The sequence below is a fragment of the Canis lupus genome, chromosome 24 (assembly GCF_048164855.1).
Source record: "Canis lupus baileyi chromosome 24, mCanLup2.hap1, whole genome shotgun sequence".
Lineage (NCBI taxonomy): Eukaryota > Metazoa > Chordata > Mammalia > Carnivora > Canidae > Canis > Canis lupus.
The window spans coordinates 46,346,265-46,365,167 of NC_132861.1; the positions used below are offsets into that span (position 1 = coordinate 46,346,265).

At 45.6% G+C, this 18,903-nt stretch overlaps 1 protein-coding gene across 3 annotated transcripts in view; it reads left to right on the top strand.

The window, feature by feature from the left end:
* Positions 1–18,903, top strand: part of NEU2 (neuraminidase 2) — an 84,266-nt gene that overhangs the window by 33,453 nt on the left and 31,910 nt on the right. The window contains exon 3 of one of the 3 annotated variants that reach the window (XM_072796718.1): positions 16,120–16,297. The exons of 1 other annotated variant lie outside the window; for it this stretch is intronic. The gene's annotated coding sequence lies outside the window, so the exon portion shown is untranslated. The remainder of the gene's footprint in view (positions 1–16,119; positions 16,298–18,903) is intronic. One more of the 3 variants, XM_072796719.1, reaches the window with a different exon arrangement.

Below are 18,903 nucleotides of genomic sequence, written 5' to 3' on the forward strand. Positions count from 1 at the left end.
TCCAAGCCTCCCTGCTAGAATGCATGTACGTCTGGGGGTGTTTTGTTGAGTCCTAGAACAAGATGTTTCTTTTAAATAGAAGCCAGTCTTACTGTATAATTTGGGTCAACATTTTCTCCTGAAGTGCCCACATCATCATATTGCGGGACTTTGAATTCTTTAGATAACAGCTTCGAAGTGTCTCATTTTATTGGACCTGTCCTTGATAATTTGTCAAGGCCTTTTATTCTTCTCTCATTTAATTAGGGCCTTTCAGTCCTGATAACTCCACCTGGAAGTCAAGGGACAGCAGTGGTGCCAGCTGTCCCGGGCACTGACCTGCTGGGTGGTGGGTGTTCTGTTCAGGAGTGTCTTTGGCTTTGCCTTTGCTTCTTTGTCTCATGGTGCGATTGAAGATGGAGTTTCTCTGAATCGGGGTGGAGCTGCGGGGTTCTCTGCCTTGCATCTCTTGGTTGGTTGGCGTGGTGTGTTCTCTCATCTTCTGAGAGAGTAACTCAGGTCTCACGTTGTCCCTCGAAATATCAACCTTCCGGGAACCACTCACCAATTTCTTCAGGGCTTTTCCAAACCTCCAGATCCCCTGGTCTCCATGGAAATCGGTCCAGTTGCTTCTCAGGAGAGTGACTGGAAACAGGCTCTCCAGCTTCACCGATTTGAGTGCTTTGGAATAGAAAGAGAACAATTTTCAGTTCGGGTCATTGGGCTAAATATTCCATTCAGAGTCTGGTCTTCTACTCCCCTTCAGACTTGATGAAATTTGGAATAGTCTGCACATCTGGGCGACCGCATCTTTGTCAATGAAAATTACACTTTAACCACTGCAATTTGGATGCATTCATGTATCATTTTATAATTGAAGTTTGTTTATTTTATTCATAGGATGCAGTTTGGGGAAATGCTTAAAGTGGCTTGTATAACTAGCTTTCAAGTAAACAACTTTCGAGTCATTCAAGAGAAAGAGCAGCAAAACCAGTGAGGAGAACTCTGGGAAACCAAAGTGAAGAAAGGAAAGATGTACAGACACAAAAGTAAGGTCTTGGGGACTATTAGCGAGTGACAGTCACACAACAGTAAATTCAGGAGTCGGAAAACTTGAATCCTGTGGGGACAAACCTCCTGCCATCCACTGGTGGCAAGGTCTGGTGGGCAGAATGGGGGCCTCTCTGATAGGATGACGTTGTATGGCAGCTGTAGGAACAAGCCCTTCCCCATCCCACCAGCTGGGGTAATAGAATGGTTGTCTCCTCTGGGGTGACCATAGTGGATATATATCATCTAAACCAGGGCACTCTTCACAGGAAAAGGGGTGTAATACAATTATACCAGGACTGTCCAGGCAAACCTCATTTTTTTGCCAACATGGGCCTTCTAGGGTATGGGCTCTCAGAGTGGTGAGGGACATAGCAGATCCCTAAGGAGAGTGTTAGCGGGTTAGGACGGTGTGCTAGGCAGGAGAGCCGCGCTAGGGTCCATGTGGCTTCCCATCCATCTGAGGGTCCAGAACCTAGGCTCCTATGGCCTCTAGGGAGGTTTAAGAGGTACAAAAACTGTATGTACAGGCTGTGTTTATGCAGGTACATCTTTCTTGATTACAGGTGCAGAATTTCTATCATGTTTTCATAGAGTTTAGAGATTCAGGAAAGCTTTCCTTTTCTGTTTCTGTTTTCTTCTGTAAAAAAAATGTAAAGAATGGAGGTCTGGACTTGAGGCAACTCCTGCCCTTTCCCACTGACCCCTCTGCTTATAGCAGGTGCCCTGGCTACCCCAGGCACTGCCCTCAGTTCCTCACGAGTGAGTTCCCAACCCCCTTCTCTTCCCCTCACCCCAGTCCAAACACATCTGGGTAGTTGGTCAGGTGACCTTAGAATATTCAAGAAGGGTGGCTTCCCTTGCTCCAGGCAGAGCATATATTTGTTTACCTAAGGCAGGAATTAGGAATTTCTGGCCAGGGAGATTTGAAGACTAAGGATGGCTCTGGTTCCTGGAACCAGCTACCTAAAGATAAATGCAGAAAGTTTGTCCTAGGATGCTGCTTCCTTTCCTACCTGCCTGCAGGTCTGCTGATATCCCATTGATGACCTGGCCCATAAATAATCAGCCAAGCAGAAACAAGTATTGAGGTGTTAGAGGTCAGGAAGCACTAAGACAAGGGCCTACCTTGGGGCAGCTTGGCCTGGCTTGTGAGGGCCTGGGGAGCTCCTTCAGCACCACGGCCAGCCAGGGAGCCCCAGAAAGCCCCTGGTAGTCCCAGTGTCCGTGTCCTGGGACATGGGGTGCCTGTGGGATCTGTTGGAGAAGTCCTGTCCTGCTGTCTGGTCCTTTGCCTCAGAGAGTAAAGCTGTGATTTCAGATGGCCAGAGATGACAATGTAGTGGCCAAGAGGTCACGTTTGCAGGGGACATCCCTCCCAGGAGCACCTGGTAGGACAAAGTTTATTACAAACATGGCAAGGAACCCACAGCTCGCAGTCAGGAGGGGTGGTTTCCACGCACAGCAAGTTGAACCCCAGTCAGCAAGGGGATGAAAACAAGAGAGAATGAGAGGTTTCTATCCGGTCAGATGGAGAGGAGACCCTCTGCCCTGCAGTCTGGTTGGTTGGGAATGTGAAGAGAAGACTCAGGAAGGCCAAGGTCAAGTTCATCAGAAATCTGCTGGATCCTGGAACACAATGGGGGTCAGTGAATTCCCCATCACTGACAGTATCCAGACAGAACCTGTTAATTTTAGGGTTCAGTGACTCCGGCCTACCAGCCAACATCCCCTTCTCTCCTCTTTCACTTGCCTTTATGCCTCTTAAGGGAGCTGAGGCTGTTCTCAGCTTGATCTGGGAGCAGAGGGCAAGTGGCCAGAGGTCCCACGGCCACACGGTGGGGTGGGCAATGCAGGAGTTAATTGTGTGGTGGGTCCAGTTTGTGGAGGTCTCTGAACTGGGTCAGGGTGTTCCTACTGCATCCTTGAGGAGGTGGAAGCTATGGGCAGGCCAGGCTGAGGCCCAAGGCCAGAGGGCAGGTGTCACCCAGGTATGAGCCAGGAGTGCCAGGTAGGGGCTCAGTTGGGGAAAATGTGCAAGAGGAATGACAGGGTCAGTGACGGTGGTTTGGGAAGGAGCTGGGAGGAGCCATCCCCATGGCAGGTGATGGGCAAGGACGACGGGGCAGGCCAATGGCGCTCACTGCCTGCCAGATAAGTGGAAGCAAAGCCTGTTTGGGGTGGGAGCGTGCTGATTTGAGCTCCCAGGAGGAGGGTGTGCAGCTAGAGATCCTTGCCTGAAGCTGACTCTTAGGAACAGGGCATCTCCCTGCTCTGACCAAGGGCATCGTCAAAGCCTCCGTGTCATGGCCCTGAACACAGACTGGGTTTTGGCATTGAAGATGATTATCGTTATCGTCACCATGTATTATGTTAGGTTGATTTTTAAAACTTGAAGTACAATTTACATACACTGCAATTTCCTCTTGTTAGTGTACAGTTCTAGGAGTTTTGACCAATGAATAGTTAGTACAACCACCACCCTACTCGACCTACAGGACACTCCATCACCCCAGAATTCCCTGTGCCCCACTGCAGTCAGCCCCTCTCTCACCGTCTAGAGACCGCCAATCTGTTCCTCATTTGCCTTTTCCTGGCTGTCCTGCAGAAGGAACAGCACAGCCTTAGGCATCTGGCTCCCTTTGGCTGGTGGGATCCACTTGAGATTCGCCAGTGTAGACTGGGCATTGTTGTGAACCCACGGAAGCCTGCATGATGTACTGTGAAGGGCATTCGGCCGGGAAGTGGGGCACTTGGGTTTGACTATCCATTTTCTACTGCCTGTAATCACCTACTCACACTGGGCAAATACAGGCCGCAGTGTCTCACCCAGAACACATGGGGGTAGGTGGGTGTTCTTGGGGCTCCTAGCTAGCTCTCAAAATCTGAGATCTAGGGCAGCTCAGAGAGCCCTCAGAAGGAAGCTCATGGCATGACAAGAGCCTTGGGGTTGCCTTCAAACCATCTCTGTCGTTTTCTTTAAATGATGGTCTCTGAAACCCTGAGAAAATGTATTCCATCTTTAAGACAGTGCACACACACACACACACACACACACAAATTCGTGAAACCCTCTGAAAAACAACTCTAATTCCACCTCAATTATTGCCTATTTCAGGAAACTGTGCTCTACATCTGAAATATTTTTATAATCACTTCAATTCTTCTACATCCATTAACTGTTGGGGAGCCCGACAGCCCTCCCACCATCTCCTCATGTTTTTCTTCAGCTCCTCAGTAGCTTTAAGCCTATGTCTCTCTGTTCCAGGTGGCTTTGGGGTGGAAGTGCACAGGGCACGTTTGTGATGGGAAGCTGCATTCGTGTGTCGTTCATTCACTCGCTCAGCAAGCACTGCTGCGGTGCTGTCCACACCCGGCACCTGCTGACACTGGTGCCCATGTCTTTGTTTTGGGTCTGCCCCTTCCTTCCTTCCTTCCTTCCTTCCTTCCTTCCTTCCTTCCTTCCTTCCTCCCTCCCTCCCTCCCTTCCTTCCTTCCTTCCTTCCTTCCTTCCTTCCTTTATTTTTAAAATATTTTATTTATGTATTCATGAGAGACACACAGAGAGAGGCAGAGACACAGGCAGAGGGAGAAGCAGACTCCCTGCGGGGAGCCCAACGTGGGACTCGATCCTGGGACCCCGGGGTCATGACCTGAGCCAAAGGCAGATGCTCAACCATTGAGCCACTTCCTTCTTCTTCTTCTTTCTTTTTTTTAATTCATAGAGGCACAGAGAGAAAGAGAGAGAGAGGCAGAGGGAAAAGCAGGCACCATGCAGAGAGCCTGATGTGGGACTCTCCAGAGTCTCCAGGATCACACCCTAGGCTACAGGCGGCGCTAAACCACTGAGCCACCGGGCTGCCCGAGCCACTTCCTTCTTAGGAAGCTCCTGAAGTGCAGGACTTGGTCTCTCTTGTCCGGTGCTGCCTCTGGTGCTAGGCACAGAACAGTACTCTGTAAACTTTGGTGGTTTGCAATAATGAACGAGTGGATGAGTTATCTCCCTGAGGTCCATGTGATAATTACCACTATTTTATAGATATAGAAGCTGCAAGTCAGAGAGGTCTGGCAACTTGCCTGGGATCACACAGCTGGTAAATGGTATGGTGAGGATCACGCCCCATCTGTCTGATTTGTTTGTTGGGGGAACCTGAAATCCATGTGATGTGGTTAAAAGATGCTGTTGTAAAGACTGGTTGAAGGCTGGCAAGCATGAATCAGAGGCAGGAGTGGGGGGAGGGTGGTTCCTAGGCTGCTCTCTGTGCTAGCTATGTGGCTTCAGGCATATGAGCCAAGGGTGACTGATAAACCTCCCAGCATTGGGCTGAGGGCCAGAGAGCCTCTCTGCATGAGTCAGTGGCCTGGAAGGGCAGGGCAGGGCACATGGGAAAAGGTGGTGGGAAAGATGGGGGGAAACTGGCTGCAACCTAGCTGTGGTGACCCAAGCCAGCTGCTGGAGGTGGGAGATGATGGCACGGTGGGCACAGGGAGGTGTGTCCTCTAGACCAGGGCTTTTCAGATGTTTATGCACGGAGTCACCTGGGGCTCTTGTTAAGACACAGATTCTGACTCAAAACATCCAGGGTGAGGCCCCGGAATGCCAACACTGTGAGTCTGTGGACCAGTCTTGAGCAAGATCCTTATGGAGCAGAACCACAGCATCTTTGGCAGATGTGGAAGCAGGTGCCACCAGGGAGCTCAGCCCCATACTGCCCCTCACTTTGGCTAGGTGGGGTCATGGCTACTGCTGCTGGTCAGAAACAGAAGTCTTAATGGAGAGCAGAGCTAGGGCAGGCAGGAGGAGGGGGTGTCAGGAGAGAGGCAATGGGGGGCTGACGCAAGAGCTGTAGGAAAGAATCTTCCACAGAGGCTGAGGGCATGTAGTGAATGTAGGTGAGTCACCTGGGCACCTGCTCTGAAGCAGAGCCCTGGGGGTGCCAGAGACAGCCTATAAGACCAGGCCTGACCTTCGCATGGCTAATAGGGGCCACAGGAGTGAGGAAGTACTTCAAAGCAGAGGAAAAATGATGAAGTTTCTGGTTTGGTAGAAAAGCTCCAGTAAGGGAAGGACCTCGTAAAGCTGCCCTAGAAGATGCTCTGCTGTCAGCATGGTCTGCGGACATGTGCTTGTAGTAGAAAAATGTAGAAAAAGCAGGAGCGCCTGCTGGCTCAGTCTGTTAAGTGTCTGCCTTCGGGTCAGGTCATGGTCTCGGGATCCTGGGATCAAGCCCAGCATTGGGCTCCCTACTCAGCAGGGAATCTGCTTCTCCCTCTCTCTCTCTCAAATAAATAAATAAAACCTTTAAAAAAAATAACTGAAGGGGGAGGGGGAATAGAAATAATTGATGGGGAAACCAAAACAGTCTAGTACTGGCACAAAAACGGACACATAGATCAATGAAACAGAACAGACAGCCCAGAAATATACCCATGTTTATATGGTAAATTAATCTTCAACAAAGGAGGCAAGAATATACAATGGGGAAAAGACGGTCCCTTCAACAAATGGTGCTGGGAAAACTGGACCACTTCTTTTCACCATATACAAAAACAAACTCAAAATGGATAAAGGACCTAAATGTGAGACTTGAAATCCTAAGACTCCTAGAAAAAAACACAGGCAGTAATTTCTTTGACATCGGCCATAGAAACATTTTTTCTATATTGACCTCCTGAGGCAAGGGAAATAAAAGCAAAAATGAACTATGGGGGCCGGACCAAAATTAACAGCTTTTGTGTAGCAAAGTAAAATGCCAGCAAAAGGACGAGGCAGGAATGAGAGAAGATATTTGCAAATGATATATCTGATAAAGGATTAGTATCCAAAATATGTAAAGAACTTCTACAATGCAACACCAAAAACCCAAATAACCCAATTGACATGGACAGAAGACACGAACAGACATGAAAAGATGCTTAACGTTCTTGTCATCAGGAAAATGCAAATCGAAACCACAATGTGATATCACCTCACACGTGTCAAAATGGCTAGAATTAAAAGGTCAAGAAACCAGTGTCGGCCAGAATGTGGAGATAAAGGAACCCCCGTGCACTGGAAAGCTGAACGGAGGTTCCTTAAAAAATTAAAAACAGAACGACTCTATGATCCAGTAACTCCACTCCTGGGTATTTAACCAAAGAAGATGAAAACACCACTTTGAGAAGATATAAGCGCTTCAGTGTTTAATGCAGCCAAGATGTGGAAGCAGCCCAGGGGTGTACGCTCTGACCTCAGCAAGCCCCTGCCCCTCCAGCAAGTGGGGACAGGCTGGAGGATCTCAGGCGCCTTCTCAGTCCTCCTCACCCACTCTCCCTGACTTTCACGTCCTGATTCCTTGTTGCCCGCTTGCACCAAACACCTGCTACACGCAGAAATGGGGAGACCCTCCAAATGATTAACTGGTGGGCAGGAGAGAGAAAGAACTGAAGAGGGGGCAAGGGGTGGGAGGGTGCTAGGCTCAGTCGGGTGCTCTGTCTCAGGGTAACTTTAAGTGGAGACCTGAAGGAAGCTGGAGAGCAAGGCTCTGAGGATGATAGGAGGCTGAACTTCCAAACTGGACTTGTTGGCTTGCTTTTGGCTCAAGAGGGAGAAAAGTAAAGAATGAGCTCGGTTTTCCTTTAGGGCTGTTGAACTGATCCAGTGGGACAGGAAGCAGGACTGTGAGGGAGAAGTTGGGCCTGAGGTCAGGGAGAGGAGGCACATTTGGCAGGAAGCGGGATCTGCACACAGTCTGATGCAACAGGGTCTGCACCCACCAGGACCTGGAAGGCTCGCTACTCATTACAGTAACGGCTCATTGAGCATCTGCTTCACAATAAGTTTCTAATCCAAGCAACTTCTTTTGAGAGGCAAGAACACGGTGAGACAAAGAACATTCTCAAGGGCACACAGCTGCTGAGTGCCAGCTGGACCCTGAGTCCTCCAGAGCCACCCGCTTCCCACTGCACCACCATCGGCTGTACAGCCCAGTGGCCCGGGACACTCACGCAAGAGACAGGGATGGGGTTAGACATAGTGACACAATTTGTGTACAGGACGGAACAGACTGTGATAGATCCAAAGTGAACAGCACCCCTTTCCTGGTGATGCAACAGAAGTTAGTGAAATTAGTTTTAAACCTGGGAACTAGACAGTGATATAGAAGGGTTGAGCACATTTCTTTTTCACAGAAAGGTGTGCAAATGCCAGAGAGTGTGGGATATACATTTACATCTATCTGTCCACCTACCTACCTCATCTATCTACCTACCCATCATCTATCTACCTACCTACCTTATCTATCATCTATCTATCCATCCATCCATCCATCCATCCATCCATCCATCCATCCATCCATCTACCTACCTACTGACCTCATCCATCTATCCATCCATCTATCTACCTACCTACCTATCATCTATCTATCTACCTATCTATGTACATAATCTGCAACATGAATAAAGCTTGTAAAAGAAGAAGAAAGCTAGAGGCTGAAAAGGATGAACTAAACATTCCTATGTGCAAGAAAACGGTTAATGACAAGCACCAGGGAGCAGCATGGCCACAAGTGGAGCCTAGATGGCAGAGGCCACACCACCACTGAGCTGTGGCAGTGTGGGTGAGGGAGGAAGGAGGAGGTCGTCTGAAAGGGCCCCAGATGAAGAAGGTGGCAGGTGATGGCAGACACAAGGGAGGGCAGAAAAACCTCAGATATTGGAAATTTAAAAACAATAAATAAATTTTTTATTTTAGATTTCTGGAAAAGCTGTAAAAATCCCAGGTAATGGGATTTTTTAAGCAGCTCTTCAAAGAACCCAAAGGCTCTGAGAATAAGAGTAAGTATTTAATCATTTGGAGGGCCTCACCATTTCTGCACGTAGCACGTGCTTGGTGTAAGCAGGCAACAAGGAGTCAGGACATGAAAGTCACGGAGAGTGGGTGAGGAGGACTGAGAAGGTGCCCGAGATCCCCTAGCCTGTCCCCACTTGCTGGAGGGGCAGGGGTTTGCTGGGGTCACAGAGCTTATACAGTTGGGAGTAGAACCTTCCCCCAGTCCTTGACATGTCCACTCCATGCACCCCTTCCTGCTCTGTCTGGCTCATGTGGTGAGTTTGAGCATCTGTCCTTTATCAGCAGAAGACCGGAGTGAGTTCTTGGGTGAGGTAGCCTCAGCTTTCAGCTTCTCACTGAAACACCAGTGACAGCCACCACAGCACCAGAAGCTGAAATTAAGCATTGAGTTTATGGCAAGACCAGCGGGTTCATCCACTAAATATACTAATTAAGATTAAGAAGCATCACCGATGAATGACTTGTACCTTAAAGTTCTTGAAAAACTATGCATGCAGCTTATAAATCAAGAGTCAAAATGAGAAGGAAAATGTATAAAGGAGGACGCACAGAACAGGGTGATGGAAGCATCGTAGGATGCAGAGCAGGGTTTTTCCAGTTATTCTGGAATTGCTGCTGAGGCCAGACATGGCTTAGTTCTACTGGAATTTCTGCTGCAGCGGGGGGGGGGGGGGGGGGGGGTGTCAGCCGGCAGCCCCGAGGGGTTGCTGAAGGAGGTGTGCCCCCTCCCTGCACTCTGCCTGGATAAAATAAGAAGTGGGGAGCAGCTTGGTTTTTGGGGTGCCATATTTGGGGCAAATAGGGCAATGGTTTCCAGGGAGCCTTGGAATAGCCCTGGGTTCCTGTAAGAATGGGAGGCTCCCAGCTAGGAGTCACTCCCAAGTCTCCTGGAGAGAGTTCTGAGAGCAGAGGGTTATGATGCCATTTTGTTGCTCCCTCCTTCATGCTTCCTGAGGCTCAGCATACACGGAACATGGGACCAGTGTTGGCTTCCGGGGAAGAGGATTTCTGAAGGCCAGGCCCCACTGGGAGACCTCATGCTGTGGGGCTTGAAGGGACCATGGCCTGGTGTGCCCTAGAAGATGAGACACGCTGACCTTTGTTCTCTGTGGCCTCCAGAGCAGCCCATGTAAAGACCCCAGAATCCCCTGAGGTTCCCCCAAGCTCAGAGGTTAGCAAGTGTTAGAGAGAGGGGGCTGCCCAGGTGGCCACTTAGCCAAGCAATGGGCTGCCTGAACTGGAGACAGTCAGGTACCTCTAGGAGCAGAGGGGGATGTGTTGGCCTCTCTGGGAGGGATGGTCTCAGCAGTGGATGGAGGGAAAGGAGAAGAGGTGTAGAGGAACACTAGCCCAGGACCACCTTAAATACCCATCAGAGCCAGCATAAGAGCCAGGCTGAGCCAGTGGGATGCCTCCTACCATGGGTGCACAGCCAGCCACAGGACTACACCTGATCCCTGATCCCTCCTCCACCCTCAGGAAGGGGAGGAGGAGGAGGATATTTCTCCAGGCCAAGCCCCTCCCCCTGACGCCACCACAGTACTCTATCCTGTGCTGGAAGGAGGGGAGAGGAACTTTGATTAGTGTGAGGTTGAACTTTGGAAAATTTAAACATGACAAATGGGCAAAACCTAAGAACAGGTCACAGAAAATGAAATACAGATCACTCTCAAAAACCCGTGAAAGATTTTCAACCCCATGTCTCATAAGAGGGAGGGAAATCCAAACCACACTAGGATCCTTTTTTTTTTTTTTTTTTTTCATTGGTAAAAAATCAAAAGTTTGGTGAATGGTGAAGCTGAGAGGCAAGCCCCCCATCATAGCTGGCAATGTCTACCAAAGTAAAATGCAAATATGCTCTAGCTCAGCAATCCCACCTGCAGGAATCTAGCCCAAGAATCTGCTTGCAGGTGTGAGGAGTGGTTTGTGCACAGGCTTCCAAGAGCAAGTTGTTGAAGACACTAGTGTCTCTCTATCAGGAAGAGGTCATGCCAATTAGAAATTGCTAAACCTTTGGGGTGCCTGAGTGGCTCAGTTGGTTGAACATGCAACTCTTGATTTTGGCTTGGGTCATGATCTCAGGGTCATGAGATTGAGCCCCTCATAGGGCTCCCCCCTTCACCCCTCACTGCTGTCATGAGTGCATGTGCATGCACACACACACACACACACCTGAGTGTGTGTGTGTGTGTCCTCTCTCTCTCTTTAAAAAATATTCCTAAACATTTCCATCAATGGAATAAGATTCCTTTGTAAAAGGAAGAAAAAGGCAACCTTAAATTCTGATCAAGAAAGGATCCCACAATATCTCAAGAAAACAAAAACAAGGGCAGAAGAGTATGTATTGTATTTCCATCAGGGCAAAAGAGGGAAATACATTCAAATTTATTTGGATGGACCTAAAAACTTCTGGAAGGAGTTATGAGAAATGAGTTTCAATAATCAGAGGAGGGAGCCTGGGCAAATGAGGAACAAGAGTGGGAGGGAAGGAGACTTTAGTGTACATACCTTTTCATATTTTTTTGTATTTTTAGAGCTATGTCAATGTATTAACCTATTCAAAAATTAAATAAATAAATCTTTTGAGAAAAAAAATGAATAAGATAGATCTTAAATGCAGAAATACTTCTAAAAATGGAGGAGGCAGAGAAGTTATGGGATCTAACCTCAAAGTGGCCTCCAAGAGCCCTGCTATATAGCAGGGTAGTGAGTTTGGAGAGAGGAAAACTGTTAGCCATGATGGGGAAGAAAAGGCTGTTTTATGTTTATACCTTCACAAAAAATCCAGATTTTTTTTTCCTTAATGAATCAAGTACAGAAGAAGAATGAATTTTTTTTCAAAGATATTATTTATTTATCCATGAGACACACACACACACACACAGAGGCAGAGACAGAGGCAGAGGGAGAAGCAGGTGGGAGCCCAATGTGGGACTTGATCCAGCAACCCCGGGATCATGCCCTTAGCCAAAGGCAGAGGTTCAACCACTGAGCCACCCAGGTATCCCAAGAATGAATTGTTAAATGAGATGTTTTAATTCTCTAATTAAAATTCTCTTGAAAAAAATGCTCTCGGAGTGATTTAGAGGCAATTTCATAATCATTAAGCAATCTTAATACAATATAGCACATCAGTGGGTTAGTGACAAAATTAAATACCAAACTCTAGGAAAGACCTTTAAAAGTGAGATGAGAAGGAAAATTTATCATGATAAAGAGTACTGTGCACATCAAAAATACAGTGATGCTAGAAAATCAGGGCGGATCCTGCTCTCATCACTATTAACATGTTGGGGGTTGGCCAATGTAATGAGACTTAAATGTTACCAGAAAGGAAGATTAGGGGCGCCTGGGTGACTCAGTTGGTCAAGTGCCTGCTCAGGTCATGATCACAGGGTCCTGGGATGGAGCCCCACTTGGGCTCCTTGCTCAGAGAGGAGCCTGTTTCTCCTTCTTCCTCTGCCCCTCCCCCTTCTTGTGTTCATGCTCTCTTTCTTTCTCTCAAATAAATAAAATCTTTTTAAAAATGGTTATGAAGTTCATCTGTAGAATAGATAGGGAATATTAATTCAAACTTTTTGAGTATATATGTAATGAAGATCATAAAATATCATAAAATACAATAATACAAGGGATGTGGGACTCCCCCCAAGGCAGTCAATCTTTGACACAGAATGGCCAGCCCAGAAATGAATTCTTATCTATAAAAATGCTATATTCTGGAAGAAGCATCACAAACATAAAAAATAGAGAGTTAACAAAACCAGACAAAACATCACAAGAAAACTATACACCAATGTCTCTTATTAATATAAGTGAAAAAGACCTTAACAAAATACCAAGAAACTGATATATAAAAAGAATGATACACCATGACTAAGTAGATTTATCTCAGGAATGCAAGGTTGGTTTAACATGCAGATATTAATTAATATGGGTATCTCAGTCAATTAAGTGTCCAATTTTTTATTTTGGCTCAGTTCATGATCTTAGGATTGTGGGATCGAGCCCCAAATCAAGCTCTGTGCTGTGAGGAGCCTGCTTGGATTATCTCTCTCCCTCTCCCTCTGCCCCTTCCCACTCACCCTTTACCCTTACGTGCACGTGCTCTCTCTCTCTCTCTCTCTCTCTAAGACAAAAATAATGCACTATAACAATGAAATGAAGAATAAAAATTAGGTGGTCATCTCAATAGACATTTTTTTAAAGATTTATTTATTTATATTTATGATAGAGAGAGAGAGAGAAAGAGGCAGAGACACAGGAGGAGGGAGAAGCAGGCTCCATGCCGGGAGCCCGACGTGGGACTCGATCCCGGGACTCCAGGATCGCGCCCTGGGCCAAAGGCAGGCGCTAAACCGCTGAGCCACTCAGGGATCCCCCTCAATAGACATTTGACATCAAATAGCATTTGACAAAATTCAACATTCCTTCATGATAAAAGTACTCAACAAGCCAGGTATAAAAAATAACTTCCTCAACATTGTAATGGAGGTTCTAGCTGGGGCAATTAGTAAAGAAGAAGAAATGAAAGATTGGAAAGGAAGGGGTTAAATTCTATTTGCAGATGACATGATCTTGTATTTAGAAAGTCCTAGGGAATCACTTTAAAAGCTATTGGAAATAAGTTCAGCAAGGTTTCAAGATGTAAGATCAATATACAAAAATCAATTGTATTTCTACATGGTAGGAATAAGCACACAAAAAGTGAGATTAAGAAAAGAATTCCATTTACAGTGTCAATAAATATTTAGGAATATAATTTTAACCAAATGAAGCACAAAACTTATATTCGGGGATCCCTGGGTGGCGCAGTGGTTTGGCGCCTGCCTTTGGCCCAGGGCGCGATCCTGGAGACCCAGGATCGAATCCCACGTCGGGCTCCCGGTGCATGGAGCCTGCTTCTCCCTCTGCCTGTGTCTCTGCCTCTCTCTCTCTCTCTGTGTGACTATCATAAATAAATAAAATTAAAAAAAAACTTATATTCTGAAAACTATAAAATATTATTGAATGAAATTAAAGAAGACCTAAATAAATGGTAAGACATTCCATTTTCATGGATCAGAAGAATTAATATTGTTAAGATGGTATTACTCTTCAAATTGATCTCCATATTGAGTACCATCCAAATCAAAATCCCAGCTGGCTTCTCTGCAAAAATTAACAAACTGATCATAAAATTCATATGGAAATTCTAGGGACCTATGCCAAAACAACCCCCCAAAAAGAATAAAGTTAGACTCACATTTCCTGATTTCCAAAACTTATTACAAACCAACTCAAGACTGATGCAAGGATAGACATAAAGGTCAGTAGACTAAAACTGAGAATCCATAAACCAAGCCCTACATCTATGGTCAATTGATTTTTGACCATAGATGCTAAGGGTGCCAAGAGCATTCAGTGGGTTAAGCATAGTTTTTTCAACAAATGATACTGGGGCAACTGAATATTCACAGACAAAAGAATGCATTTGGGTCTCTACCTTAGACCATTTACAAAAATTAACTCAACATGGATCAAAGACTTAAATGTAAGACCTAAAACTATAAAACTGTTAGTGGAAAAACAGCTGTAAATGCTTTTGACATCAGATTAGACGATGCTTTTTTAGATGACACCAAAGACAGCAAAGGATCTGAATAGACATTTCTCCAAAGAAGTTATACAAATGGCACATGAAAATTCACTCAGCACCACCACTAATTACAACAACAATGGGGATGCCTGGGTGGTTCAACAGTTGAGCATCTGCCTTTGGCTCGGGGCCGATCCCAGAGTCCTGGGATGGAGTCCCGCATCTGGCTTCCTGCATGGAGCCTGCTTCTCCCTCTGCCTGTGTCTCTGCCTCCCTCTCTCTCTCTGTGTGTCTCTCATAAATAAACAAATAAATAAAATCTTTTAAAAAATAATTAAAACAACAATGAAATGCTGTTTCACATCCACTAGGATGGTGGTAATAATAAAGATAGGTAATAACAAGCATTGGTGAGGATATAGAGAAATTGGAGCCCTCATACACTGCTGATGGGAATGTAAAATAGTGTGGCAGTTCCTGAAGAGGCTAACGTAGAATTACCATGTGACCTAGCAATTCCATTCCTGAGTGTATTCTCGAGCTAAATGAGCGTATATATTCACACACAAGTTGTACACGAATGTTCGTGTACAGCAACATTATTCGTAACTGGCAAAAAGTGGAAACTATCCAAATATTTACCAACTGATGAATAGATAAATAAAATGTGGTAAATCCATACAATGGAATGTTATTTAATCCTAGAAAGAAATCAAATATTGATACATGCTATAAGATGAATGAGGGCAGCTGGGGTGGCTCAGTGGTTTAGCGCCACCTTCAGCCCGGGGCCTGATCCTGGGGACCAGGGATCGAGTCCCATGTCGGGCTCCCTGCGTGGAGCCTGCTTCTCCCTCTGCCTGTGTCTCTGCCTCTCTCTCTCTCTTTCTCTCTCTCTATGTATCTCTCATGAATAAATAAATAAATAATCTTAAAAAAAAAAGATGAATGAACCATGAAATAATTTTGCTATAGTAAAAAAAGGCCAGTTACAAAAGACCACATATTGTCTGATTTCATGTATGAGAACTAACCAGAACAGGCAAATAAAAGCATAGAGGTGGAAAATAGATCAATGTTTGCCTAGGGCTGGAAGGATTGAGGCGTGGGGGGTGAGGAGCTGCTAATGGGGACAGGATTTCTTTTGGAGAGATGATGCAAATATTCTAAAATTGGTTGTGGTCATGGTTGCACAACTCTTTGAGTATACTAAAAACCATTGAATTGTATACTCTAAAAAGGTAAATTTGTAGAATGAGACTTATATCTAAATAAAATTATTATTTAAAAATAGAAAGGGCATCAATAAAAGTCTGAAATGTTGGTAAGCAGCTTGGGAAAAATATTTGAGTTCAGAACCTCAGAATAAATTCCGTAAATAAACAACAAAAAAATTAAAGCATTAAATATTCAAGTAAATTTAAAAAGGGATACTGCTCTGTGAAAATACTATGTTAAAAAAAAAAGAAAAAGAAAATACTATGTTTTAAAAATATTCCAATCTTGTATATGAATAAAACAGCTTCTTTTGTATAAAAAAATAAAGCATTAAATACTTTCTTCAAACTATAGAACATTAAAAAAATACATATGGTTATAATTACCTTTTCTTCCCCTTAAATAATGTGTTTTGGAAAATGTATTTCTTTTTTTTTTAAGATTTTATTTATTTATTTGACAGAGAGAGCAAGCACAAGCAGGCGGAGCAGCAGAGGGAGAGGGAAAAGCAGGCTCCACGCTGAGCAGGGAACCCAATATGGGGCTCAATCCCAGGACCCTGAGATCATGACCTGAGCCGAAGGCAGATGCTTTACTGACTGAGCCACCAGGTACCCTGAAAATGTATTTCGATGAACTAGGTACATACATCTCCTTTTCATACTTGCATAATATTCTATAATGCATGATTTATGGTTCCTTTATTTTATTATTATTTAATTTACTTTTATCATTTTCTTTTAACATTTAAGTTTTAGGCTCTTTTTTTGGTTAGAGAAAGAGACAATCATTCAGGCAACTTGAAGAAAAAAAATACATAAGGCCTAACCTGGGGCAAGGTGTTGTGAGGACCTGCCCCTCCCCCTCTGTCAGGGGTCAAAAAAATAGAACATTTTGAGCAGGAATTCCATGGCTTCCAAATCTTGCTGTAGCATGCTGAGGAAAGCCGTGTAGTCACTGAGAGCCTTGGTTGAGTGGCACCAACCAGGCACAGGTTGTCAACCCTGTTCAGCTTCTCACCGGTTGTGTGAGCTGAACATATGGCCTCCCCTTGGGCCTCCTGGTTCTCTACTGTCATGTAGCCTGGACAGATGTTAATTAAGTAGTGGGACTAATGTGGTGTTGCACAGTGTGTAGTACCTCTTGTCTTCGTGCATTAGGATGCAAATCAGCACAGGTAATATTTCCACCCATAAATACAATAATATTTATACTCATGTCTCACTTATCCAACATAGTATAAATTAAAAAGAAGAAAGACATCAGAAAGGAGAACAAAAAGGTGGGGACATAAAACAATGGGGGATAAGGTGAAGAAAGTCCCAGTACAAAGGCTTTTGCTATGGATGTGGTCAAATTATGCCTGAGCTTCCTAGTAGCCCATGGGAAAAGGGAAAATGTGTCAGTGACTCATTCTCCTCAGTCAGGGATTAAAAACTGACCAAGTGCTCAGGAGAAAGTGCTTTAGGACTAAGACTAGCTAAGCAATTTCTCTCAAGGGCTTCTATGGAAGAAGGAGCTGCTGTGCAGTGATTTTTAAACTTTTAAGAGCTTATTAAATAGATGGATCCCAGGGCCCCATGCCCAGATTTTGGACTGAGTAAGGCTGAAGTGGATCCCAGGAATGTGCATTATAGAGAGAGTCCAAGGTGATGCATGGACTCCAGTCTATTCAATCCAGTAGGGTGGTCTTTCTCCTGGACCCACGAGGCTCGTGCACACACGCACACTTACAGACACACAAACAGGTTTCTTCAGACTCTTCCTCTGTGCCTCCTTCAGTGTAAGTTGATGTTTTCACATAAAAACACAACCAAGCGCAAGTCATTCTGCAGGGTGATGCGGTGCAGGCTTCTGCTGATCCAGGGAGGTCCTAGAGGGGTTTTGGAAGGAGACATGGACTCTCCCTCCCCTTCTCGGTGGAGTGCCTGGTGACGTTTTGGTGGGATCATCTTGAGGTGGAGCTCCCAGCTAAGCACATAGAGGCGGCTCGTCTGTTGTTGCCTGTTAGCTACTCACTCGGGGTGGGGGGGTTTGGGGGAGAATTGATATCCTTAAGGTAAATGAGCCTACAATATCCTTCCAGGCGGGCTGAGATTTTCCTCATAAGGAACATTGTTCTGAGTCTACTCTAGCCCCTAGGTAGATAGGCAGTGGAGCCACAAAGCTAACATTCTGTGGTGTCAAGGCCTTGAAATGTCTGGTCTAGAAAATTCCTGGCAGGTGAGGTGAGATTCTTCCTCTGGCCCCCAGCCCATCCCCAACACTGGCATCCAACGTGCACAGAATGTCTTCCCCTTGTGCAACATCACTTCCTGGTATCCCCTCCAAGATAAACTCTTTGTGAAATATCCACCAGGGTAGTTGAAAGAGGTGGCTTGTTCTGTGGAAACAGTATCTACAAACCCCGAGACGAGGTGGGTGCAGCGGCATTTACCAAAAATGGCAGCAATGAGTTTGGATGTGTTCTCTCTGGTTTTAATTAGCCTGCTTGTCTGACGTCTGTTGAATTCATAAAAGTTGAATTCATAAAGCCTTCTTAGCCAAGGATCAAAGAATGCCTGACTTTTTTTTTTTTTTTACTTTATGGAGCCAAGGGACAGAACTCCCAACCATCCCCAAGTGATTTCACCCAAGCATTAGGCTAGACAATGAAGAGGAAGGTGGCACGTCTCTTTTGCCCTTTCACATGGTTAAAACAATTTTTTTTAATGTAAGTATAACAGAATATAGATAGCGCCCATGTCTTAAGCGTACAGGTTGCTAAATGTTTACACCTCGTGTAACCAGCGCCCAGATTGGGAAGGAGAAGGTCACCACCGCTCCAGAGAGTCTCTCCAACTCTTCCCCTGACCTGCTCCTAAAGGTAACCTCTGGCTTCTAACAGCCTGGATGACTCTCAGCCTGTCTTGGTACTTTATGTACATGAAATAATTTAGAATGTTCTCTCTGGTGTCTGAATTCTTCCCATGACATTGGCTTGTGAGATGCATCTACACTGTTCCATGTTGTTGGAGCGTTTGTACTCATGGCCGTGAAGCAGTGGTTCTCACACTGGAGTGGGCCTCAGTGAGTTAAAACACGGATTGCTGGGCTTCACCCTCAGAGTTTCTGTTGCAGGAGGGCTGTGGGGGGAAAAAGTCTAGAGTCTGTATTTCTGGCAAGTTCTCAGCTGTTGCTGCTGCTCCTGGTGGTCTGGAGAGCACGCCTGGAGAAGCACCTCTTTGGCAAATCCCCTTTCCTCTGG